The sequence below is a fragment of the Mauremys reevesii genome, linkage group 3 (assembly GCF_016161935.1).
Source record: "Mauremys reevesii isolate NIE-2019 linkage group 3, ASM1616193v1, whole genome shotgun sequence".
Lineage (NCBI taxonomy): Eukaryota > Metazoa > Chordata > Testudines > Geoemydidae > Mauremys > Mauremys reevesii.
The window spans coordinates 109,368,964-109,395,308 of NC_052625.1; the positions used below are offsets into that span (position 1 = coordinate 109,368,964).

The window sequence follows — 26,345 nt, forward strand, 5'->3', positions numbered from 1 at the left end:
ATAAAATAGGAAGAGGATTTATTGTAATAAAAAGGTTGCTATGGAGCACAATGGCAAATAAATATGTGAAACTAACTTAAGGTAAAGTAAGTGGAGAGGAATCTAGCTGTGGGAGGATAAAAAATGAGTTCACAGCATCAAACTGAGAAGAACATTTTCAGGCATGAATTGTACTTGTTTACATACTCTAACTGGTCATGTAGTTACTTGTTATTATTAATCATGTTTATTCAGTGAAGTGCCTAGGGACTAAGGGCGTGCTCTGGAATTTAAATTTGACCGTTAGAGCAGCGGTCAGGGGCTGGGTCCAGGGCCAGAGCAGTGGCTGGGGGCTGGAGCAGCAGCTGGGGCTCAGGCAGGAAACAGCCGTCAGTCGCTGGGGTTGGGGCAGCAGCTGGGGCTGGAGCAGCAGCTGGAGCCTGGGTCCAGGGCTGGCGCAGCAGCTGGGGCTAGGTCTGGGGCTGGTCCTGCCAGGGACTAACCAAGAATGGGCTCCATTGTGCTAGACACTGCACAAGCACAGAATAGTAGCTGGTTCCTGCCCCTGAAGAGCTTACAATCTAAATAGACAAGACAGAAGAAAGGTAAGGAAAAGCGATGTAACAGAGTGATCGACATGATGGCAGAAAATTTCATGTTAGTTCCACAGTTAAATTGTTTGGGCTGGATTTAGCAGAGGGTGGGATAAATTAAACAGAAAGATGAAGGGAGGGGATCGGGGGCGGAGGGGGGGACAAAGCAGGGGTAAGAGGGAGGGGAAGGAGAGGGGAAGGAATTTCGGAGCGGTAGTGATGCTGAGATGAAGGGACTGTGAGCAAAGTGATGGGAGGCGGTTGTAGCAAACAGCCAATCAGCACAGACAAGTCGAAACTGTAGAAAATATTATCAGTATCCATGGGTCCCTGCTGAAATTGTTTTGCAGCTGCTATGCCAGGTTCAGTGTCTGTCTGGCTCCTCCCTGTAATTTCTTTCCAAAGGTCACATTTCTGGCAGGAGGGGCACCACCACCTGGTCCTAGTGCTCTCGATAGCTGAGTGTGGGGAGCGCTGGGCAGAATCAGAGGCCACTGAGATTCTCAGGTGACTGGAGGAACAGTGTGGAAGGTTTGCAGTTTTGTTAAGCACAGGGATCAGAGTTTACACTATGTGATACCCCCATGTATTTACTGTACTTTATTTAATTTATTTGTTTGTTTGTTTTCTTTTGTAGCACGATCTAAACACCGGTACAACAAATATAAACATACATTCCAAAAATTACAGATTTGATCCATATAACCATTAAATCCTCTCCTCTCATCCAACCCAACATAACAGTAACTTTACTTACCTCAGCCCACTTCCACCCTCCTCAGCCACCTGCACACCCTTCCTCAATAGCCTGGGGAAACAGAGAATGACACAAAGGTCAACAAATTCAAGCTCTGTGAAACCAAGGGGAGAAGTGTGCTCCAGTTGAGGGTCTCACTGAGAGCTCCTTCCTAGAAATACTCTTTCCATATAAAACCGAGGGCTCCTAGCTACAAGTAGCTCAATTGACCTCTACAGCTGTAGTACCACATAAAGAGATGGGCAGGCTCTAAACCATTCATGTGCAGCCTTTGGGATTTAAAGGTCAAAAGCAACACCTTGAATTGCGCCCAGGAATGAAGTGGAAGCCAATGCAGCTCATGGAGCACTGCAGTAATATATGCCCTGGGAATAGCCCCAGTCAACAAGCCAAAAACTATGCTTTGCTCCAGTTATAGCTTCCAAAGAGTCTTAGAGTGTAGCCAAATTTTACAGTGTTCAAATTGTGCAAGGCACTTGGCAGAATAAATGAAGAGACAAATTTCCTGTCCTGAATAATTTACAATCTAAATTTAGACATGACATTACAAATGAGGTGACACAGCAGAAGTGATTAGAAGCTATGAGGAGAGGATATCTTTCCTTCCATATAGGACAGTGTGAGAAGATGCATGAAGTCAGGTATGGGAGAAGTGAATGAAGAGCTCATCAAAGCTTGTGTTATTGATGGGGTGGAGAAGCAGAATGGGGAACCAAATAGGAAAGAAGCTCAAAGATGCAGACCAGGCAGAGTCACATGAAGCCAGGAAAGCCAGAATAAGTAGCTTGAACTTGTTGTGCTGGGCAATGACAAGCCAGTGGAGGGAGGAAGATGATTTTAGCAGCACCATTTTTGGACAGTCTGAAGAGGAATAACGTATCAGGATGGCAAGAGAGGAGAATGTTGCAATATTAGCCATGCCTTGCACATGGCCATTTCAAATACAAGACCTCCCCAGAGATCATTGCTGCCAAGTGGCCTTCTACAAGCATGGAGTGGGGACCAAGGTTTGCTGTTTCCATGGATTTATTGATGGGCAGCAACAGCACCCAGAACAGGAAAGCAATTATGCTATACAATGAGGCTTTTGACAGGAAACACATAGGGACTGATGTTTTACAGAAACATATCCACATTAATAGCAGAGCCTTATAAAGTGGCTAAAAGCATGAGAAGATCTGATGCCAGACAGCAGAGATCCAGGTTAGACACACATACATTCACACACCTACTCAGAGATTGTGGATTTTCTTGTAAATTAAGTGAGGAATGTTTACATCTTTCTCATATATATATATATATATATATATAAATATATATATATATTTTCATGCTTCTCCCATAATCACCATCAAAATACAGGTATGCAAATCAGTGCAAAAGTGGGTGAAGCATGATATATAGATATCTATCTATCTATATATAGATATATATAGATAGATAGATATATATATATTTCATGCTTCAGCCACTTTTGCACTGATTTGCATACCTGTATTTTGATGGTGATTATGGGAGAAGCATGAATATATATATATGCAGTATATATATTCATGCTTCTCCCATAATCACCATCAAAATACAGGTATGCAAATCAGTGCAAAAGTGGGTGAGGAGGGTGGAGAACATGAATAAATCAAGCCTGGGAAAACACATATTGCCTAATTTTGAACCCGCTCACACTGTGGGTTTAAAAATTCAGCCTGAATTCAAATGCAGTTGGGTTTGTGCTCCACTAGAAGAGACTGTAAAAAAGGCAGCAGAGAGTGGAGTGATAAACATTCTCCTGGGAAAAATAGATACAGTATGCAGCCCATACACCCCCCACCCATTTGTGGCGGCCTAACTTCTTGGGGATTTTCTTCTGTCCTAATACATAACATAGGCTTCCCTCCAGATAACAAACATGGGCCAGATCCTCAGCTAGTGTAAATTGGTCTGGCACCACTGATTTCTGGCGTGATATATTTTTAAAAGGTGAATCATCCCTGGTGAAAATGGGTTTAAATTACAGATGGGAAGTTTTGGAGACTAGAAACTAGATAAATTCATGGAGGTTAAGTCCATTAATGGCTATTAGCCAGGATGGGTAAGGAATGGTGTCCCTAGCCTCTGTTTGCCGGAGGGTGGAGATGGATGGCAGGAGAGAGATCACTTGATCATTACCTGTTAGATTCACTCCCTCTGGGGCATTGGCAACTGTCGACAGACAGGATACTGGGCTGGATGGACCTTTGGTCTGACCCAGTACGGCAATTCTTATGTTTAAACAGTTTTACAAACCCAAAATATTTTGTGAGGTTCTCAAAAGCTCAGAGTCTATAAGGCTCACCCACCACTAGTAAGCAATAGAAACAAATGAGCAAAACCATTGTATTCTTCCCTCTTGCTTGATAACCTAAGAAACAGTCACTGCAAGTTAAACCTGCCAAAGTTGCAGTTTTACTTCATGTAAGTCCACCTCTTTTCCTTGTTTCCAGTTCTACAGACTGTCCTCTTGACTATTATGGATGGACTAGTATGCTCTTCACAATCAAGGGCTAGTCACAACTGTAGCCTTTGAGCACAAGGACTGTGTGGGGCTAACAAGGATGCGAAAAGTCCAGATGGAATAGATGTTCAACCAGAGAGAAGACCATGTAGGGATGCATGCTTTGAACCCTGTAGCAAGGACTGTGATCCCCCCTCAACTCCAGAGAGTTCCTCAATGAGTCACACAAGGTCTCCCATAGCTTTCAGTGAGTTAGGGCTTGCAATAACCCTAGTGTGATTCAGTGTCTTAAAGGCAAGATAGTGTCTAGAGCTGGTTGAAGGAAAACGATGACCAGATCTACTAGAGACTTTTAAAGGATGGGGGTGGGGAGGTATAAACCATTGATGAAAAAATTCTTCCTTTTTCAAAATGGAAATGTTGTGTCCCTGATATTTGATTGCTATCCTCCTTACTTTTGTATGCCCATAATCTCAAAAGTCAGATCCTTTCCCTCTTCTCAAGGAGACCACCTTTGCCTCCCGCAGTGTTTCATGTGGGAGCGGAACAGATGACATCAGTTCTGAGCAAATCCATGGAAAACAGGTGTTTCCCAACATAGCGCTGGCCTGAAGAGAAGAGCACCTCCTCTAAAGCACGCTGAATGACAACTGAGTCCACATCTGGAGCATTTACATTTGTGTATCTGCTAGGTACAGAAAGAAAAACACAACTGAGGCAAAACCCAACTCCCATTAAAATTGAAGGATTCTTTTTCATTTACTTCAGTGGAAATTGGATGAGGTTTATTAGAACAGCATCTAGTTACTGGGAGAAACTCAATGCAAGTGTACATACAGCTAATAACAGTAGAGCCTTATGCCTCTCATTCCTCAGTCTTCTTTCCAGCTTCAGGATCCCAATACCAATTCTATAAATATAACAACAACAATTTCCCTATCATGTTCCTATTGTGCTACAATAAATGCCAAAAGATACATACAGTCCGGTGAGCACAGAATAGCCCTTCTATTTACTAATTAAGAATCAGATCAGAAATGACTTTCAGCATATGTATGTATGTACTTTGTGCGTGTTGATCAACCATCTTAATGCATTTATTAAATGCAAGGTCCTTGTGGTATTTAAAAATGTGATGCACTATGAGGCCACTCTGAACAATACCCCTGGCATGTGGAGAACAGGAAATAATCTCCTTGTTATCAGAGCTGGGATTCTTGCCCTGGCAGATAGAGACAGAAAAGTAAACTCCTGCCATCTTTTCTCAAATGCATTCCAACATGGAGGCCTATTGCCCTGTGACTAACAGCTTTTACTTTGAAAAATACCCACCTGCATTCAAATAAGCCCTGGTGTGTCATCATGGCAATATGTATTTTAATCAGACTCCCTGAATGCAGCTTTCAGTGAAGGGTTGTTCTGGAGGCATTCCAATAATATATGGAAATAAAGAGGAAACATATAGGAGCACAATGACTCACAACACTTGGGGTGTAACTGTGGGGGCAGAGGGTGTCTCCTAGCAGGAAATGGAAGAGCAGATGAGCTTTTGAAATGAGTTTGGAGGAGTGATGTGGGAACATACAGTAACTCTACAAAATAAACATTCTTGGTCATTATATTGCTCTTCATTTACTCTCTCCAATTATAATATTGTGGTCAATCCACAATGATGTATTTAAACACCCCATCTAGCGAGTGCATATGATATGTTAGGCAATAGAACTGCTGATTCAATACACATTTCTTTTCAAATAATGCCCACTCTAGTCATGTTCATGGCAGGCTGACCCCAATGCATTGGGGGGAAAACTCACTGTCAGAAAGCTGCCACCTCCTCCTCTTTTAAATCCTTCTTTGAAAACTTCCTTTGGACTGGCAGTCACCTACTGCTACTATGACCACCGAGACAATTAATTTATGCAAATGTACCCAATCTTTATGTTACCTTGTCTCCCTCTCCCCACTTCACCACTTTTTGTTCTGTTTATTCGCCTGTTTCATCTTGTCATAATTTTAGCTCTCTGGAAGGGGAAATATCTTTGTTTCATTCACATGTACAACACCTTCCTAATCCCTGACTGAGACCTCCAGGCACCATCACAATAACAATAATCATCATCACCATCACCACCACAAAGGAATTTTCAGGTGTCAAGGTGAGTTTGTTTCCTTCCTCCTGACAATATCCATTTAGGACCATCATTTTTGGACTCTAAGGCAAATGATCTTCAAAATCTCTAGAACTGTATAAGCAGTGAGGGTACAATCTCTGGATGTGTGAGGTGTTGCCTAGTAATCTGAGGGTCTGTATTATTAGCCTGTAGTTTTCTGAGAGTGCAGTATATCAGTTTTTTTGTTTTGTTTTGGCAAAGGTAGAGCTTACTGAAGAGGGATAACATCTAGTTTCATGACCTTAGAAGACATATAGTTCCATTCTATACTTTCAAACTTCTCTGGAAAAACATCTGCTTCCAGTTACTCAGAGGCAGCTCCCACTTTTCTGGCTGAGTAATACGTATGGATGTGGATATACCAAAGAAGTGGGGTTCAGATCGGGATCCTGATCAAAATTACTTTTAGGATAGACTTTGAGGCTTGGGTTTTAGACCCAATTGGGGCTTCTTTTGCCTTTGGACTCAATGGCTCCAAAATCTCAATGATTTTTGGCCTCAGCTGATCTTGAAAGATTTCTGTCATTTGCATGGTGGGAAAAGCATCTTACAAAATCAGCTGTTCTTTTCAGATTCTTACCACCATGGGTTGAAACCTTGCTAAAACAGCTATTCCTGTGAAATTTTTGCTGCAACTGGAAAACAAACCTGTTTGGACAGGTTTTTAGTGTTTTATAATGCCACCCCTCATTGTAGCTGCCAAAAATTCAAAGGATTTTGGTTTTGAGGGTCCTTAAAAATTCATTGAAAAGAAAAAGTCACTGAGAAGGTTTTTCTCTTTCTCTCTTTCTCACCATCTCAATGACTGAATGTTAAGGACTCTCAAAACCAAAGCCCTTTGAAAGTATATATATATATATATATATATATATATATATATATATATATGCACATGCATGCACTGTTTTTTACAAAACACAAGCTAACCAGGAAGGGGAGAGAGGCCATCGGGCCTTTTTGCCCAGGATATGAATCACCTTATTAACCAGTCTTTATCTGCTCTATTTTTCTAAACAGTTTATATCTGGAGCACAGCTGTTTTGAAGATGAAATCAAAGGGAGGATCTGGGTCTGAGTGTTTATCCTTACTGGTGTTCTCAGCAGAAAGGCAAAAGACTAAATGATCATGGAGAATGAACTACTCTTCCATCCCCAGAAGTTATCGCTCCAGCTCATAGTTGAGCCACATTGATGGGAAAGCTTGTACTGCTGGAGCTTTTGCTAAAACATTTCTACGGATAAACTGTGGGTTTCACTCCTAACATTGACAGGCTGCCACGTTTCACTAAATTATCTACAGAAAATAACCTTTGGTCTCAGCATGTTCTGCATTTTAGAAGACCAGGGCCTCATTCTTTCAACCAAAATTATCTGTTTGTATTTCTACCCCAGGGTTTCTGATAAATCACAATTACATTTGTTAGTGAGTGAACAGGTAAAACAAGAACATAAAGACACACCTGAGGCACTTGGTCCAGAAACCTCCCTTCCTTCTCTCTACATGGAGAACACAGATGCAGCTGGGAGAGAAGACTTTGCAGCCTCCTGCCATTATCTAATCTATCTATCCAGTTACCTACTTACCTGCCTTCATGGCCCTTATCATAATCTGACCTCCTCCCAAGAATTTTAAAGAAACAAGCAATATTAAGGTCCACATAAAGACATAGGGAGATTGAGAAATAGAGAGTTAGGTAATGGCAGGAGGCAGTCAGATACTATGATAATTAAGAAGGGAGATAATGGGTATTAGCTTCTCCATATTAAAGTTGCAAGCAACCTCCATTATCAAACCTTGTATTTGTCCCATTTGTAACCTTACCCTTGGCAAATCTGTTAGACTTGAAAATTGCAAGGTTTTTCTGAAACGGTTTATTAAATTGACTAAGTAGTTTTAAAGATTTTAAAAAGGCTTCTTTCTGAAAAATGTGCAGCTTTGAATTTTTTCTGCACCTCTTGGTCTGCCCAGCAAAATCAATTACACCACAAAAATTGAAATGCACTTTGTACAGATTTTTATATTGAGGCATGTGTACAGTGGCAGAGTTTTAAACTCTTTCATGCGAAAACTGGGCACGATTCTGTTAATGACACTGACAGGGAAAATAACATAGTCATGGAAAATATTTTCCACCAATGATCTCTAAACCAGCCAGAGCTATTTATTTAAAAATAAAAGGAAATTCAAGTAAGTATTTAGCCTTAAGTCAATAAGCATGTTCTGTTATTCTTTTGAAATCTTCAAAATGTAGACAAAATTACTATACAAATCATTGCAATTCTCTTTTAACAGTGTTGAAGCAGGGGGCAGGGCCACTATCCAGGCACTGGTGCCCCCCACTCCCCATACACACACACTTCTAGGCATAGGAGACAATGTCTCCTGGTGCCGGTGGGTGCTCAACTCCCACAGCCCCAACTCCACTCCACTCCTGGCTCTGCTCCATCCCCATTTCAACCCCTTCCCCAAAGTCCCCGTCCCAACTCCGCCCCCTCTCTGCCCCTATTGGCCCCCTTCCCCAAATCCCCACCTCCTCCCCTGAGCATGCCAGGTTCCCGCTCCTCCCCACTCCCACTCACAGCTTGTTACGCTGCAAAACAGCTGTTTTGCGGCACCAAGCACTTGGAGGAGAAGTGGGGACGCGGCACACTCAGGGGAGGAGGCGGAGGTGGAGGTGAGCTGGGGCAGTCTAGGGAGCATTTTTCCCCGTGGGTGCTCCAGCCCCAGAGCACCCACGGAGTCAGCGCCTATGCTTCTAGGGAGCTTTTGACACTCAGGCCCTGTATCTCTGGATGCTGGAGTCACATGCCACCCATGGGGGAAGGAATTGCCATATGCCCAGACTGTAACCATCTTACTCACTGGTGAGCAGATAATCACAGTGAAGTCAATGGGGCTGCTTGTGTGAGTACCTAGTCACCAGTGGGAGTATGGAGGTCCCCATCTGGCCCAAAGTGAGGAAGATACTTTCCTGAGGAAAAGTTTCAGAGTGGTAGCCGTGTTAGTCTGTATCAGCAAAAACAAGGAGGAGTACTTGTGGCACCTTAGAGACTAACACATTTATTTGGGCATAAGCTTTCATGAAGTGGGTTTTAGCCCACGAAAGCTTATGCCCAAATAAATTTGTTAGTCTCTAAGGTGCCACAAGTACTCCTTGTTGTTTTTTCTGAGGAAAGTTATTCTCATGGTGATTTCAGCACCAACTCACACACTCAAATTCTGGAAGGACACTCAATTGTGATGATATGGCACAAAGCATTTGCAGCATCTTCACCAGCTCCCCCATAATGCAATAAAATGGGAGTCCTGCAGAATTCAATGAATTCACCTAATAAAACCCAACAAAGAAAATAATTAAATAAATTGTCTGAGGTCTTTTCAGAATATCATTCCATGCACCTTCCTCTCAAAAGCTGGATTTTAACTGATTTTTGGTGCTTCAGTCATTGATCAATCTAAGTCACAATTGATGAGCATGCAGGTAGAAAGGAGAGTTCCCCCCAGGAAACTCATACTACTGTAACTGTGAAATCTTGCCACTTATGCTCACATTCCTTTAAGAGTGACAAAGCAGATGAAAATTCTTCTGTGTATCACTGTGCAAATTATATGATTGAGAAAATGGATGCTCCTTGCTGCTTTCTTTTGATTAAATGATCCCAAGCAGGTTGTATTGGGGGCGTTATTGGCACCCTGCTAAATCAGCACAGGAAAACAATGAGAGCCCATTCTTCCTAATGGCTTGTATCTCTCACTTCCTTTTGAAGTGTTGAGAGTTCCGTGAATTGGATTGCTCTCCTCTGATGTACTGTCCGTGAAAGTTAGCAAGGCTGATGTTATGCATTCCAATATAGTCATTTATCACTCATGCTATGAAAACTAAAGGGATGATACAATGCTCATTGCTGCCTTGCTGGACATGCTGATATATCACATGCAGGTAGCAAGAAAGATTTTATATATTTAATATTCTGACATAGCTTCATATCCATATGTATATTTAGGTCCTGTCTCTACTCCAAATAAAGCTGTACAAATAATTTGCAATGAGTGCTTTATTCAGTGAATGTAGGTCTCTTTTTTTGTTCATAGAACATCCATGAACAGATTTTAATTTGCTTTGTTTTATTCATGATTTGAATATAATCAACTTTTTTTTAAAATTCTTTAGTCTAGGGACAAATAGAGACTATTCAACACCTGAGCTGTGCTGCTTAGTTGTGACTGGTCAAAACAAGCTACATGTCCCTCCTCCTTGATTGGATGCAGTCAAGGAGTCAGCCATGAACTCCAGCCAGTAGGAGTAGCCTGCAGAAGCAGCCGAAGCCAGGACCTTCAGACATTCAGAGAACTTAGATAATTTTTTTTTTTACTTCAAGGTTCCCAAGACACAGACAAAGTTTTCATCTCGAGGCCAAAAGACCAAAAACATCAAGACACTTGATCGTGGCCCTGGATAAACCAAGAGACTACTCAGTTTAGACAGGACTTTCTGTACCCTGTGCTGATTGGCTGTTTGCTCCAGGCCTCCCATTCCCTCACAGTCTCTTCACCTTAGCTTCATCCACACCTACCCCTCTTCCTCCCTGCCCTGACCCCCTCACTCTCCCTCCCTTCGATGTCCCCTCTCCCTTCACTTTTACTTCCATGTATCTTATTCTCTCTTAACTAAACGCACCCCACAATAAATAAATAAATACAAATTATGGAACTAACATGACAATTGCTGCCATCAGTAATTCACTCTGTGTGTTCTACCCCTCCCACAACCTGTGTCTGTCTTGTCTATTTAGATTACATGCTATTCGGGGCAGGTACTGTCTACTACTCTGTGATTGTACCGTGCCTAGCACAATGGGGTCCCATTCTTGTTAGTCCTTAGGCACTGCCATAATAAACATGATTATTATTATTATTAATAATAATAATTAATAATTCCAGCATGAATACTTGTATGTGCAAATTAAAAATGTTTGCTCCTTGAGTATTCAAGCAAGGAACTTTTCAATTTCCTTTCTGTGAACAATTTTACTTATAAAACCCAAGTGACAGACTAGTGTTTGTAGAACAAGAATCCAAAAGGTGTGTGAGCAGAACCAAAGTGAATTCATAATAAAATGCTCAAGTAAATATTATTGGGAAAAAAATCACTTCTGTTATTTTCTCAACTCTAACTACAAACATGGCACATACATAAGTGACTCCTAACAGAGTTAGGTCACTACCTTATAGGGTGACCAGCTCACAAGAGTGAAATATCAGGACACATTGGGCCAGCGGGGGTGGGGTGGGAGGATGATGACAAGACACAGGTGCACAGCCCCGACCGGAGCCAGAGGCGCACTGGTCCGCCTGGCCCTGTGCTACCAGCGTGCCCCTTCCTGTTGGGGGTGGGCCATGCTGCGCCACACAGCTCCCCTGCCCAGTGCCGCCTGGATCCATTATGCCCAGAGCCCCCCCTACAACCCTTCCACCACAAATGCACAGTGCTGTGCACACACACCCCGCCCAGTGCCCCCCTGCCCACAGCCCCACCACAGCTGCCCAGCACCCCACACAGAACCCTTCACTCGCTAGTTTCCCAATACAGACACATTTCCCCTCCCTCCCTTTCTTCTTCCCTCCCACTGCCCTTCCCCACAGCCCCACCACCACAACTACACAATGCCCCACACAGACCCGCACTGCCCACTGCCCTGACACACACAGATCTCCCTCACTGTCTAGCACCCCAAAACACACAAACCTCCCTCACAGCCCAGCGCCCCCCACACACCTCCCCGACACTCACTCCATCACATCCTGCATCCTTCCCTGGCCAACTCACCAGCCCTGCTGGGAGGTCTCTGGCTCCTAGGGTGAGAGTAGTGAGGGGAGTCTCCAGACTCTCCAAGTGCTGCACCCGCCACAAGCGCGAGCTCCGTGGCTCCCATTGGCCAGGAAAAGCACCAATGGGAGCTGCTGGAGCTGCAGAGCAGGGCTTGCAGGTGCCAGCAGCACACAGAGCCCCCCCACCCTAAGAGCCAGAGGGACCTGCCAGGGGGTGTGGTGGGGGGTGCTTACCTGGGGCGGCTCCTGTCCCGGGAAGCATCCGGCAGGCTGGTCCCTCTGGTTCCTAGGGTCATGAGTCAGGTGGGGTCAGGTGTGTGTGGGGGGGTGGAGGGCTTTCTGTTCGCTCCCAGCACCTGCAAGCCCTGCCCTTGCAGCACATGGCACTCCTGCCAGCATGCAGGTGCTGGGAGCTGCCCCAGGAAGTGGTGAGTGGTGGCACCGTGGCTGTGGTCTGGACGGTCCACGATATTGGGACAAAGGGCGTCCTGACTGATGTAAGGTCAGGACGCTGGACAAGTCCCCTAAAATCAGGACTGTCCCAATAATATCAGGATGTCTGGTCACCCTACTGCCTTACAGAACCATACTTTGGCTTCTGCCAAGTTCAGAGGCAACTCTCAGGTCCCCCCACAACTCTATTGCGTTTATGAAGCAGAAGGGACCTTAGAAACTGCCTTCCTGTAGGGCTTGCATGATTTATCTGTGATAATTACATAGTCCCCATTATTGTAGTATCTGAGCACCTCACAATATTTAATGTACTTAGCCTCACAACACCCCGGTGAGGTAGGGAGTTACTAGTATCCCCATTTACAGGCAGAGCCCAGAGAATCTAAGTGGCTTGTACAGGATCTCACAAGAAGTCTGTTGCAGAACATGGACTTGAACTCACTCACCTTGAACCCACACCAGGCATAGGCTTGTACCATAACTGTGGCACCTCCCCTAGTAATGAGCAAGCTGATGTTGAGCCAACAAAGTATTTAGAAATGTGCTTAACTTAAAGCACATGAATAATCCCAATGGAGTGGATGGGACTGTTCATGTGCTCTAAATTAAGTGTGTGCCTAAATGTTTTGCTGGATTAAAGCCAGGTGTTGAACATCTTGCAGGTGAAGCTCTTAGTGTCTGAATCTTTATCATGCACTTTTTAAATAGAAGCTGTCCTCCTTTAGAAGCTGGATCTTTACTAGGCCAGCCACAGGGAAAGTAATTACATATGATAGAAGTCATGTCTTCTAAAGAAAGATATAAGGTATTTGATTCACTTTTTAGATGAGTGTTTTAGATCATCTTAATTTTAATTAGATTTTACATTTTTAATTATCTTATGGTCTGTAGATGTGAGTAAATGCAAAACTTGTGAAACTCCATTTAAGGTAAGAAGGGGAAAATGGATCAGCTTAACTAAAGATTTCCAACCCCCACCAGACCACTTCAACCACATAACTTTAATCAGTCAGAAGCAACTCTTAGGCCTGGTCTACACTAGGAGTTTATGTCGAATTTAGCACTGTTAATTCGACTTAACCGTGCACCCGTCCACACCAGGAAGCTAATTAGTTCGACCTAGAGGGCTCTTTAGTTCGAATTCTGTACTCCTCCCCGACGAGGGGAGTAGTGCTAAATTCGACATGGCTATGTCGAATTAGGCTATGTGTGGACGGAAATCGACCTTAGTAGCTCCGGGAGCTATCCCACAGTGCACCACTCTGTTGACGCTCTGGACAGCAGTCCGAGCTTGGATGTTCTGACCAGCCACACAGGAAATGCCCAGGGAAAATTTGACACACTCCGGCACCTTGTGGATGTTCTGCAGAACCACAGGCAGGAGGACAGAGCCCCCCTGCACTGTATCTGCAACCGCCCTCCCCCGCCACAAAGTCCCAAACCCTCCTCACCCAAAGTAACAAGAAGGAGGGGCGACAGGGGCCGTGAAAACTGTCACTGCACCCCTGCAGAGTGCACAAATACAAGAAGGCTCTCATTCCCTAAATGTTGAGAAGTCCTTCCCTTCCGGCTCACCGAAGCCCCAATCCCAGTTTCATCCCCTAACTGTGTAGTTGATTATTAAAAGTAGTTTGCTGTTAATTACTATTTCCGTCAAGTTTTTCTACAGAAGACTGTCTGTGAAGGGGGGGGGGGGGGAAGGGGGTTGTTAATTGCATAGGACAGTCACCTTTACCAGGGTACAGACACGGGGGCAGGATCAACAGCAGGTCACACACACAGTGCAGTCAGTAGGCACCCTGGTCGGTCTGGAAGGTGTTTTCCATGTTCTGTGTGGGTGGGGGGTACGTGACTTTGTGTCATGGGAGAGCGGTTACAGAACTTATGCAGCGGTCCTTGTCCCGGACCACAGAGCCACACAGCAGGGGAATCTGTAACCGTCCTCCCCCGCCACAAGGTCACGTAGCCCCCGCACACAGAGTCCCAAAAAGGAGGGATGGCAGGCTCCGTTGAAACAACCAGTCCGGCACTGCAGACCACTCTAGGAGCAGGAGCCTGTCATTCCTCGAGTGTAGAAGCGGTGTTAACATCACTGCACACCCTACCCAGGGGCGGCTCTAGAGCCCAGCGGGGCAAGCAGCCGCCTGGGGCGGCCCTTTCCCAGGGGGGCGGCAGGCTGGGCCGGTGGACCTGCCGCAGTCATGCCTGCGGGAGGTCCACCAGAGCCCGGGGACGACCGGACCTGCCGCAGGCATGACTGCGGACGGTCCGCTGGTCCCGCGGCTCGGCTGGACCTCCCGCAGGCATGACTGCGGACGGTTCGCTGGTCCCGCGGCTCGGCTGGACCTCCCGCAGGCATGACTGCGGCAGCTCAACCGGAGCCGCCGGACCAGCGTACCGCCCGCAGCTGCGGGAGGTCCAGCTGAGCCGTGCGACCAGCGGACCCTCCGCAGTCATGCCCGCGGCAGGTCCGCTGCTCCCGCGGCTCGGGGGCGCCTCCCGGGCATCATTGCTTGGGGCGGCCAAATTTGTAGAGCCGCCCCTGACCCTACCCACCACAGTTTGCGTCCCTGTTTCAACCCTTTAACGCGAATTCATTAATAAAGAAAACGTTGTTAATTAACAATGTTCCATTAACTTTATTTTTAAACGTGTGTTGGAAGGGGGGAAACGTGGTGAATGGGGTATGTAACCACAGAAGAAAGTCAACAGTAACTGAAGCAGGGGCAGGTTCAGCTTCTCTGTAAAGAAACTGAACAGTCACAGGTTACCCTGCTCCCTGAGGAACCTAGCTTTCAAAGCCTCCCGGATATACAGCGCTTCCCGCTGGGCTCTTCTAATCGCACGGGTGTCTGGCTGAGCGTAATCAGCAGCCAGGCGATTTGCCTCAACCTCCCATCCCACTATAAAGGTCTCCCCCTTGTTCTCACAGAGATTGTGGAGCACACAGCAAGCTGCAATAACAATGGGGATATTGGTTTCGCTGAGATCCGAGCGAGTCAGTAAGCTCCTCCATCTCCCCTTGAGACGTCCGAAAGCACGTTGAATGATGACAGTTACCAAGACCACCCTCGACACATTTTTCCCTCCAGCATGCATTGTAGGGAAATCCCAGAATTCAAATGGGCAGCGGGGACTGCGGGAACTGTGGGATAGCTTCCCACAGTGCACCGCTTCCAAAGTCGACGCTTGCCCCGTTAGTGTGGACTCACAAAGTCGAATTAGTGTCCTTAGTGTGGACACACAAATTCGACTTTGTAAGGTCGAGTCCACAAATTCGAATTAAGTTAAATCGAACTAATCTGGTAGTGTAGACATACCCTTAGTGAATCAAGGAAATATGTTCTGAGAGAGAGATAAATCTCACCTGTAACCCTCATAATGCTTGTATCCTTAAGTTCAGCATCTTCATAATCATGTTTCTTTAATGCTTGTCTGCTTTCCCCACTGAATTTCTCACCTTCTTAATTTAGGGCCCAATCCTGCCATGTGGGGCATGCACATTGACTACTGCATCCACAGGGATTCCACACAGGCACAGAAATTCACTTGCACACTACAATTTGCAGGATCGGGGCCCTAAGGTCTTTGGGATAGTGACTTTGGGTCCAATTGTCTTATCACCCTAGTATGAATTAGGCATAAAGTCAGTGGGCTTACACCAGCGTAAAAGCAGTGTAAGCAAGGTGAAGATCAGACTAAAGACTGGTCTTCACTACAAAATTAGGTTGTCTTAACTACATTACTCAAGGTTGTGAAAAATGTCATGCTCTACAGCAGTGAAAGAACCCCTTTTATCATAACAGTAAGTATCTACACTATAGCACTACAGCCAGTGGCTATATATGCAGTGCATGCATCGCATGTCCCAGAATTCAAAAAAATTTGACCCATCTGGTGACCTGCAGGCTGGATCTGGCCCATGTGACAATTCCATCCAGCCCCCGAATGCACACTGTAGAACAAAGTAGCATCTTCTACACAATGTGACCTCTCACAAATCTCATGTTCCAGGTCATACTAGCTGGAAGACACCATCTTGTGGAATGTCATTAGAAAGTTTGGACCACCTAGAACAGCCAAGAGTAGAACTGAATCTTCTATGATAGAACAGAGCTAGCAGGACAAATAATTCTTTGTCAGGACGCAAAGTTTAGTGCAAAATTTGTTCACTAAAAAGTTGCTCCGTGCCTGACTAAAAATGTCACGGCATGCCACAGGATACAACCGCACAGCTTCAGCACTGTAGCTGTGCTGCTGTAGCATTCTAGCATAGACATACCTTCATTGTCTTTTATTTCTGTGCCATATGCATTTTGTGGAGCTGTATAAACAAACAACAATATAGTAATCATTAATCATAATAACAATGCCACATCAGAAGCCCACCATGGTTGATACTAGAAATAGGATTTCCAAAAGTGTAAAAATTTAGGAGCACTAGTGCCATTAGTTTTCAGTTAGATGTGTCCTCCTAAGTCCCTTAGATGTTATTGAAAATTTTAGCCTACGGTCCTGCCCACACTTCAAAAATAGCTGTTTACTTTTAACAAAAACGTGCCCCCAAATTTTTTTTTAAAGAAAATTTCAGGTGCTCAATATTTCTAAATATTTAGGTTTTTTTTAATTCAATTTTAATTGACTAGATGCCAAATTCAGATGAGATGTGAAAGACCGTGAAGGTCAGTGGAAGTGCGCCAAATTCAGTGGTGACATAAACACTGATGTGAATAGGAAAGAGGTGCAGGGTGTAGAGTAGAAAAGTAGTGTAACTTATACCAAATTAGGTATGCAAGGGAGTGTAAAATTAGTGTAGAATATGTATTAAGGGGCAGGGAAGTGTAAGCAAGATGCCACAGGAAAAGCATCTAGCAGGAGAGTAAAGCAGACTCCTCTACACGCTTTAATTTACCGTGCACCATCCCAAAAACTCCTGGTGGCAAATTCAGTATATTTAACAAAATATAAAGACATTTGATTATGTATTATGTAGAATAATTCCTGGGCAAGGGCCTCCCACACTCTTGCCTAGATTGTATACTGAGTTATAGGTCAAAAGTCTCTAACAATACGCAAAGCCAGGAACTTAAATGAATCTGGCCTATTTTTAGAAGTGCTGACCAGGCACAGCTCATATTGTTGGTGCTCAGCACCTATGAAAATCAGCCCACTTTTATTTGTATGCCTAAATTTGAGTATAGGTGCTTAACTTCAGGCATCTGTGTTAAAAATTCTGCCCCAAAGATGTTCAATGGATATAAATGACTGGGACCCATTCAATAAGTAAATTCAATGGGTGAAATTAATTCATTATATTAATTATGTAAAATAAAAACTGGGAGTCAAAGGCCTCCAGGGAAAGGAGAAAAGAGGAACCTCTGAAGGTGACCTGTGCAGTGCTGAGCCCACCCACTATCATCAGACCCCAATGGGAGGACCTGGAAGGTGGGTAGTGTGACACAGAAGCTCCTAGGCAAATAACTCAGATCTGACAAATTACCCCAAACACATGTCTTACAGGATACTTATCCATAAAGAGTAACACATACGGTATCTACATAAAGATTATAACTTGTCAAGAATCATAATCATTGCTACTTGCAAGATGTATTTATGGGTAATATTTAAGGAACAATGGTGGACTTGGAGTAAAACTTAATCACCAGGGGACACTGTGCTTCAGTGATGGCCCATTCAGGCAAGATAGTGGTGTCATCCTGCCCGGTTTAGCTGGTGATGAAATGCAAGTCTCATTTGCTTAGACTTACTCAATACCAAGACTTTCCATGGAAACCCATCAGAGACAACTGAAAACAACTGAAACCGCTTGAAGGTTAAAAAAAACCCGACATAACAACAAGACATTTGTTTCTATTCCTAAACAGGGCAAACCAACGCCTGTTTCAGTATAACACAGAGGAGGGAGAGGTACCCTGAATCTATTCACAGAGAAGACATCTTGGGAGTGGGGAGATTCTGATGAAAGTTTGGATTCTGGTTCCTGTGAAGTCAACCAGCTCTGCAACAGGCTGAATTTTGGGGGGGAAACCTATTTTATTAGAAAGGAATGCTAACTATTACTAAGTGTAGGATCTGGTTCACGTTTTATGATTTTAAGTATCAGGGGGTAGCCCTGTTAGTCTGTATCCACAAAAACAACAAGGAGTCCAGTGGCAGATTTATTTGGGCATGAGCTTCCATGGGTAAAAAACCTCACTTCTTCACAGGCGTTGCATCTGTAACTTTCACTCCATGCATCTGAAGAAGTGAGGTATTTTACCCACAAAAGCTTATGCCCAAATAAATCTGTTAGTCTTTAAGGTGCCACTGGACTCCTTGTTGTTTTATGATTTTGTTTGCTGTTGTCACCATTTGCTTCCATCACTGTCTGTCATTTCTAGTTAAAACTTTGTTCTTTCTGTGTGTAGCCAGTGATAGTGACTGGATATCACAGGGGAATGAGTCAATGGGACTCGGGGACTGCAAGGTGAAGACAGGGCTGACATAGACCAGAGGAGAGTGCTTGAATGACTGAAAGGCAGTGGTCTTATTGGGTGCTGGGAAGTGGGTGGGCGCAAGCCACTACAAGCAAGACTGCCTGGAGGCAGGGGATAACAGGGTGACTCATAGTCCTGAGTACCAAAGAACCATCACATGTAGTGAATGAGGCAGAGTTCTGCAGGAAGAGAGAGTTGAATGCTTGACATAAGGCCCTGAGTTTGATTTGCAGGACAGCTGAGTACTCACAGCTGTAACTGAAGTCAATAAGAGCAGTGCTTTGGACATATTAAGAGGTATAGAATACTATGCATGCTCAAAACTCAGATTTGAATGGGGGTCTCCTCTGTTTCAGGAGGGTGTTCTAAGCACTGCAGTGTGTGATAGCCTGATACAGCACACCAACCACCTTAATTCTGGTATTTCCTAACTTTTGAATACCTGGCTTTGCAAACTTAATAATGTTACTTTAATGTAGCCTTTTTGTGTGTAATTAGAGTTTAATGACTGTGGAGTATATATATTACATAACATAATGACAGATGTACAATTCAAATGCTGAGGCGGGCATCTGTTTTAAACATAAAATATTTATTGGGCAGTCATTAATTAGTTAATATTGATACATTTTTGTGAAAAAGTGAAGTGTAACCCATGCCTGCTTAATGTGATGCTGTTTCCCCTCTAGTGACATCTAGACCACCTAGCAATTGATGAGTCTGCTACAGCCTTGAGTAACAGGCATGTGGCTTTTAGCTCATGCAGCTGAGGCTCATACAGTAAGCTTCAGAGAGATTTCAGGTTCAATCCCCCTGATCGGCATCTGTCAGCATTATACAATGTGCTGTATAAGTGCTTCCCCTCCTTACCATGAAATGATAATTGGGGAGCTAAAATGTAATATAATGAGTGCAGTATTGTCATTTTGGGGGTCTACTCTAGGTTTCTGTACGAGCCGATAGCAAGTTTTAGAAATGCTTGGATAAATCCCCCATCAGTACAAGCTTTCCCCTGTTAATCACAGCTAATGAATAAACTTAATGAGCACAGAGGATTAATGAACTCAAAGGCCTATATTAAACTTCAGCCTGGCTATTTGGAGGTGAAAAGGAGAGGGGGATAAACCAGCGGGCAAATGATCAACTGACCAAATCCAGAAAATGGAGCCCGGGCTACAATCACTAAGCATAAATCGTCAGGAAGCATAACAAAGTAATCTTTGTATTAGGCTGGGTTTTACCATCAGCAACCCCATCATGCTCACAACAGGCACACCCCAGGCCATGCACTTTGAAAAGGAAAAGCTCCAGCCTTGGGGCATAGTTTTATATTTATTATAGAGTGTTTATTTTTATAGGGGTTTTTTCTTCTCTTTTTCATCCCTGCCTCCTGCTTCTTACCCTTTGTAATCACAGCACCACATGTACTTACACAGGTAACAGCAGCTTGCCCTTTGGACTACCAATATTAATATGCAGCCTCTCAGATTTGGTGAACTCCAGCATTTAAAGGTTGTAACATTATTTGGTTTTATTATCTGAATCTAATAGAGCAGCTTGTGATCAATAAAGGGGATGCTTTTATCATACTTGCCAGGCTTTTATTCATGAATATGCAGATTTTCTGCCTTCTAGCCACACTGCTTGTGATTTTAATATTCATGGACAACATAGAGTGATTCCACCCTACCTTAAAGCTGCCTGTTTATGTCTAGTGTGATAAAATGCATCTTTATTGAAGTGGTACATGGATTATACCGACATCACAAAAACATATTGCTTCTGTGTCTTTGAACATTGTGGAAGTGCTGTATTGTATTAGTCACGTATGGAATGAGGTCACTTCCTTTACACAAGGCCTGATTCTCATTTACAGTAAGGGGCCTTACATTGTTACAGTAGTTTAAATGGGCCTTAATGTGGGAGTAAATGATATTTGCATTTCCTATTAAACATCTCATTGCAAACTGTGATCAGAGATGCTCTAGTGCAACATATTAATCCATGAACAAATACTTAATGGCTTAGATGACATGACACTGAACTGATGTAAGTTATGTAATCACCCTCCAATCATTTTGCTATTAAATTGATAACTTAGAACAGTGGTTCTCAAATTTTTGAATTGGTGACCCCTTTCACATAGCAAGCCTCAAAGTGCGACCCCCCCTTATACATTAAAAATACTTTTTAATATATTTAACACCATTATAAATGCTGGAGGCAAAGCGGGGATTGGGGTGGAGGCTGATGGCTCGCGACCCCCGAGGTAATAACCTCACAACCCCTGAGGGGTCGTGACCCCCAGTTTGAGAACCCCTGGCTTAGAGTAACTTCCTTGGCTAATAGCTGAACTGGAGGCATCACATGACCTACACCATATAGGAGGGACCATATGTAATAGGACTTGCTCAAAAAATAAATTAATATATTGTTATTATTTTGCCTAATACATTTGAAAAGGCACTTGAATCGTCAAAATCTAAAGAGCTTATGACCTTCTGGTACAAAGAGCAAATGTGATTGTTTTAATCTGTCTAGGCAGCCATAATGAATGCGCTGAATGTCAAGATTCTAGTTCAGTAATTGTGTCACTTAGTCATCTGTTGAAAGCTTCTATAATATCCAGACACACAAGATATAATGATGTCTAAATGTGATATTTTATTACATATGCTACTCTCCCATGTCAATCCATGCACTGATCAAGTGATGCTCACTTTCCTGGAACTTCTACTCCATCCACTTTCCTGGAACTACCACCTCCACCCACTCTGCTCAGGAACAACAACTGTGTGCAGTGAGCCCTGCATGGATGTGTTAACAGTCAAAGTGATGACTAGTTACATCAGTTTGGACTTGCTCAAAGTCACAACTGGAAAAACAAACCTCCCTGCATGCTTCAGCCTGCTTTTCTGTTGATGAATCACAGCACCAACTGGAGTATTATAAGCAAGTTTCAACTAGCACGATTCCCTATCCACTATTAGAGCTAGAGGAGCCAGGATATTTCCCCCTCTTTAACAATCATTACTGTTGAGGATACTCTAGGTAGGGCTTGAACCTAGAGGAATTATTTACATTATCTCACTATTATTTCCATACAAGAAGGCAACAGTACAAAGAAATAATTTGATTGAAAGAACTAACCCAGTACTTCTGGTTCTACTGAGAAGCTTTACTTCTATTGCTTACGGAATAACTTCTTTCACAACAAAAGGCTTTGTAAAACCTAGTTAGTAATTATTACAAAGTGCAGCAATGGCCATGTGCTGTATTTGTGCAATGTTAGATTTTTTTTCATGTTTTCCTATGCTCTGTTTCTCTGTCTTCAGAAAACACAGGGCATCTTCTGCCCAAATGATATAAAGTTGAATTTTCAAAAGTGCCTATGTGACTTAGGAACATGAGTCCCATTGAAAGTCAATTGGACATTTAAGTGCTTTTGAAAATGTTACCTGTATAGGTGGCTGAGGAAGGATCTTGCGCTAGACCAGGGGTCGGCAACCTTTCAGCAGTAGTGTGCCGAGTCTTCATGTATACACTCTAATTTAAGGCTTCACGTGCCGGTAATACATTTGAATGTTTTTTAGAAGGTCTCTCTATAAGTCTACAATATATAACGAAACTACTGTTATATGTAAAGTAAATAAGGTTTTCAAAATGTTTCAGAAGCTTTATTTAAAATGAAATTAAAATGCAGATCTTATTAGTTTAGTGTGATCCTTGCCCTTGCTATTCCTTGCTGAGTTTTCCAATGTCTGGTGGCACCTATTTAGATACTTTAAGCTGCACACAGGCTTCTGAGTTATCAGTTGATAACGGGCTGGCAGGAGGTCAGCGGCTGGAACCCCAGATCAGCAGCTGAGGTGAGTGGAGCTGGTGGCTGGTAGGGCTGAGCAGGGCTGGAAGCCTGGACCCTGTCTGGCAGGGGGCCTGTGCTGGAACTCCAACCGGAAGCAAAGTGAGTGGGGCTGCGGCGGGTACCCTGGCTGGCAAGGGGCCAGTAGCCAGAACCCCAGAGCAATGGTGGGCTGACCACCACCTCTCTGGGGTTTCCACCACCGGCTCCTGCCAGCTGGGGTCTCAGCCTGCTGCCAGCCTGGGGTTCCTTTCCCCAGGCCAGCAGCGGGTGCTGAGTGGGGCAAGGGGCCAGCAGCAGGAACCCCAGAGCGGCGGCGGGCTGAGCAGCTCAGCCTGCCCTGCGCGCCATGAAAAATCAGCTTGCATGCCACCTTCGGCACACGTGCTGTAGGTTGCCGACCCCTGCACTAGACTCAGACTCAGGATACAAATGTTCAGTTCCTGGGTCAGTCACAGACTTCCTGTGTGACCTTGGGCAAATAATTTAGTCTCTCTGTGGCTCAGTTCCCCATCTGCAAAACTGGGATAATGATACTTCCTTTCTCCTACACTTTGTCTGTCTTGTCTATTTCAGTTGTAAACTCTTTGCAGCAGTGACAGTTGTTATGTGTTTGTACCATACCTAGCATAATAGAGCCAGATCCTGGCTGGGGCCACAAGGTGTTACTATAATATAAATAAATAATGCTGATGGGATGTGACTTGTAGAATAACACACAGTACATCTGTAATTCTGTTTTCTAGTTATCCTGTGACTCTGGCCTGGTCTACACCTAAAACTTAGGTTAACCTAGCTGTCAAGGCTGTCAAAAATTTCATGCCCTGTGTGACATAGTTAGGTCAACCCTACCCCCCTAATGTAGACACTACAAGGTTGATAGATTCTGTCAACCTAGCTACCACTTCTCCGGGAGGTGGATTACCTACATTGATGGAAAAACCCCTTTCGTCAACTTAGGAAGTGTCTACTACACTACAGCCCGCTAGCGGCATAGCCGTAATGCCGTTATAGCAGTGCTGCTATACGTCGTGGTTCTCAACCACTTTACCATTGTGGGCCGCATATACAGCTCTCTATGTGTTATGTTGGCTGCATCCATACAACATATATACTACCTGTATGGCCCTGAAGATGTCACATGGGCTGTAGCTGTGTGCTGACAGGTTGAGAAACACTGCATAATATAGCATGTGACTACACTGCTACACCTATTTAGCCAAATTCATCCCTATTGTAAGTAACTCTACTGACTCAGATGAATTTGGCCTATTTGTCTGGACAGTAGTTCCACTGGAGGAACAAAACAGAGAAGCAGGTCCTGTAGTTCATTACTGCTAAAGATCTGAGTGTGTTGGAACTGAAGGGGAAAATACCAAATGGGAGGTGCTGAATAGTTTACTGTGAAGTGTGGCAGGGAATTGAACTGATTCTTTTTTTTTGGCGGGGGGGTGTCTTGTAAATGTAAACCTTGCTTGTGCTTCCCATCCCTGCTAATGCATTCAAAAGACTAAGAGCTTTGATGTCCAGATCTTTCAGGTCACTCTCTTTTTTTCCTCTTCACATTAAACCTCTCATTTGTAAATATTATGATTATTACTGTGGTACACAGGAGCCCTAGTCATAGACCAAGACCCCATTATTGTAGGCACCACTTCCTTTTCCATGGATTTCCCACCCTGGGGATCTGTCTTTAATAAATAAATAAATAAATAAACCCTTAAATATCGATAAATAAATAAACCCTTAAAAAATGAAGTCCCTTCATTCAGTCTGTTAGGTAACTAATTTGTGCTATTGAAGAAGCTTTTTGTTTCCACATCTGAGACTGTGCTGCCTTCACATCCCATCAGGGTAACTCCAATGGGACACAACAGCACTTCTCTTTCCAATGACTGTGAGGATTTCTCACACAGCTGCCCCACCCCCACCCCCCAGTCACAGTGTCTGTCTTTATATCTGTATCAGAATTCCTGACACATCAGTTAGGGTGTGGAAGGAATACAAACAGGGCCCTCATTGTGCTAGTTCTCCTTCTCTTCTCACAGTAGTAAGATTCTTACCCCATTTTATGCAAATATTATAATAAAATAATAATTAATATAGATCTGTACATTATAATAGTATATATAATTATACACAACTATAAATCATACTAAAACATAGTGTGGCTGGCTGCCCAAGCGTCTCCAGCAATAGATGCTCCTGAGCTGGTCTGCTCAGAGCAGGACTCTGTCAAGGCAATGGGGGCAGTGTGGGGAGGGTGGCAGGGTCACAGTCCCTTCCCCACACAGCCAGGTATTTGTCCAGCTTCTATGACAGATTTAGATTTTGCAGGCTCCAAGTGTTCTTTCTTTCTTCTCTTTCCTCTCTTTCCCCTCCAATAAGTTTCTAGCCTTTACTGTTGTAAAGAAAGCTCCCAAACACAAACCAAATGTAGCCAATGCAGCGAATCTGCAGACAACTTCAGATAGATGTGAACTGTGCCATTCATCTTAATGGAGTATTAAGACTTAAGCTTATGGCAGAGGCTTTAACAGCCACTTTCAAATAATGTTGGTGTGCCACTGTGCACCTATGCTGCACAATTACCACAGTTGTGTGCAGATGGGTGACTGTATGTGTGAAGGGCCAAAACAAACATTTATGTACTTCACTAAGGCCAAATTCTACACTTGATCTTTGTGTGAACTCTAGTCAACGGCTGTAGTTCGACGGTAATTTATGGCCCTAATTTTGGGCTTCTTGTGCACATACTGTAACTAATATTAAGATTCAGCCTCCTTGACTTTCCTAATTTAAAAATACCTTAGTAGATCCATGAAAATCACCTGATGTGTAGTTTAGACCAGGGCATTTTACTGACCAAGAAAGCAAATGTAACTAATGGCTTGGTATGGCCTCCTTGCACACCTTTGCACATCACTGTGCCATGCACCTGGATTCTGATCCACAGCCTAGTATATATTGCAGGACTGTGTCTCTCCTGCATAGGCAATACCAACTGAGACAGATGAACTAGTTATTTTGTGAAACAGATAAACACCCTGAGGATTAGACTAATAATCCTAACTCACATTTGTGTTAAAGGTGTTTTGGGGAAGGAATTGGTTGTTTGTATTTAAGATCTGAGCCCAGGATTTTAAACATTATGTGTGAAGTTAACCACCACACCTTTCCCTAGATGTTTTATACATATATATTTGGGCATAATTTAGATTAATTTGCCATTATATGCTGTCCGTTGTCTTACATGACAAGGCACGTGAATAATTGGGAGTATAGTTGAAAGACAAACTCCAAACTGGCTTCGTTGTGACCTGCCTGATGAATCACAATTTATTATAATTATTCTGTGGAAAAAAAAAACACACCAGAAGAAATGTGTTCTTATTACAATGGGTCAATTCTCCTGGAGCTACACTGATGTGAATGAGAACTGAGTTTGGCCATATATTTTCAAGGGTTGTTCTTATAATATTTCAGTAGCTCCCTGCCCCATTGACCCCACATCTACTTTGACACCTTGTTTCAAATGTGCTTTGTGAGTAAAGCAGTGAGTAGCTGCAACTTTCCTTTGTTGCTCCTTCAGTCACTCAGCAGCAGGCTCTGTGGTCTCCTTGTACCATTGCTGTAACTCTGAGACATGATTATGCAGTCTGTGTGGGGTGGGGGGCTGGGCAGGGCTTCTTACCCCCAACCTTGCAGC

The 26,345-nt window shown here is 43.7% G+C and overlaps 1 long non-coding RNA gene across 1 annotated transcript; it reads left to right on the plus strand.

Moving 5' to 3' along the window:
* Positions 1-396: 396 nt before the first annotated feature.
* Positions 397-8,013, plus strand: LOC120400869. Its single transcript, XR_005596117.1, has 3 exons — positions 397-584; positions 5,841-5,979; positions 7,012-8,013. It is a non-coding gene; the product is annotated as an uncharacterized LOC120400869 (long non-coding RNA).
* Positions 8,014-26,345: the final 18,332 nt, after the last annotated feature.